Genomic DNA, 1,941 nt, shown 5'->3' on the forward strand with positions numbered 1-1,941 from the left:
TCATGTATTGAATCCATCGCAATCTGAGGCATATTGTTCGAATCCAATGCTGGATCAGTATTAAATTAACAGTGTTATTATTCTTTTTGCCTTGAATGTGTATATTTTATTGCTAATCGGTAGTTTTGTTGATAATCGTTATTGATATATCAGATGCAAATTCGCCATGTCAACGGTGAAATACACCAGTGGATAATTGAGCAGTTGGACCGTCATGAAGAGACGATGGCAGCAGATATTATCCGAATGAAGTCCTCAAAGATCTGAGCCATGGAAGTCAGTTAGAGATCACTGGGCTTCCACTTTCATTTGCTGCAGTCATTGTTTGTACTGAGTGAGCAACATTTGTTCTCCTCTCTGTTTGAATTTTTTCTCTTAAATGTTTTTGGAAGTTGTCCAGGAAATATTGATCTTATACCAGATAACCGGTGGCTGAAATGATTTTGTCTTTTAAAGCTTATGTCGGGGTCAAACGTTCCTGGTATTGACCAAATGAGCAAGCTGTCTGTGTGCGTGACTCGATTGCAACGGTTGCAGCAGAGTCTTTGTTCATTAACTGATTTGGCACAAATTGTATACAGAAAACAATAGTATTTTTTTCATATTGTTATAAAAATACAAACGTCCAGGCCATTTTTACAAGAACAAAGAATCAAAGACAATAAAAGTATTTAAGGATGTCTGTTTTGTATTTGAATCCCTGTTGCTGTCGCGACTCGGGACGCACTGGGTTAGGAAACTCGATTATCTTTGTGCAGTGCTTTGCTTTATTCATTGGAAATTAACATTTCTATTCTTCAAGCCAACTATTCCTCTGTTCGCTTGAAGGAAAGGACACAAATTCTCTTTTATTTTCTCCCGAGTGGCTACATCAAGCAGAATGAAAAAAGCATGCCATTCGACAGAGAGTCTTTAAAGTTGTAGAGTTTCTTGTCCAAAATTCTGACAGACATAATTATTGTGATAGCCTTGCCAAAATGCAGGTCAGCATGAATATAAAATATATATTGAAGCTCAGCAGGGACCAAAGGTCTGGGATTGGTAGAATTAAATTTTTTTTTTGGTTTGTGGGAAGGTGATGTACCAAGAAAATCTTATGGATCAGGGCTTGAAATTAGCGAAAAAATCCAGTCGCAATTTTGCAAGAAAATACGAAAATGTAGTCGCAATTTCGCAAAATTTAGTCGCAAAATCGTCGCGCTGCATTGTGCGGTGTAGCAAAACAAAATATGAGCCCACAATACTTGTTTTGAAAGAAACCGCTGAAAATGGCGAATGATATCGAAGGAATAGATTTGTGCACGTAACATCGCAGCGAAATTACGCTACATTTACGCTATCTTCAGATTGCAAGAAAACTCATGGCGAGAAACAAAGAGCAGCAAACTGGCAACTGCTAACCTTTGTTTCGAAAGAGCGAAGATGAAACCAAGTCGCAAATTTGCGACTCCTCCAGATATTTTAGTCGCAAAGGGAAAAAATTCAGTCGCAAATGCGACTGTATTGGTCGCAATTTCAAGCCCTGTGGATAGTGGTGAAAAAGGTAACTGTTGCTTCATGTTAAGAATGTTGTTTTTGTTTCTTAAAGTTAGAGTAATTGGTTGTCAATTAGGTTACCTTGGCTTCTCTGAGTGTTCTTTTAAGCTGCCGAACTTCTGCACGGAGATTTTCCACTTCTCCCTTCAGTGCTTCAAACTCTGCCGTGAAGTGTGAGGCAAAAGATTCCCAGTCTTCACTTCTTCTTCTATTGCTGCTTTGAGCTAAAGTGGGAGGACTCATCTCTAAAAGCTCATAACAGTCATCCTCAAGCAGGGATACATACTCTCCTTTCTTCTGTGTGTGGTGATGTGGTGGTGAGAATGCATTCAAAGATTGCAGTGGTGAGTTTGCATCCCATGTTTGCTGTGGTGTTCTGTTACCAGTTAGCAGTGGCATTCTCTG

This window comes from Montipora foliosa, chromosome 8 (genome assembly GCF_036669935.1).
Source record: "Montipora foliosa isolate CH-2021 chromosome 8, ASM3666993v2, whole genome shotgun sequence".
In the NCBI taxonomy this organism is placed as follows: Eukaryota; Metazoa; Cnidaria; class Anthozoa; order Scleractinia; family Acroporidae; genus Montipora; species Montipora foliosa.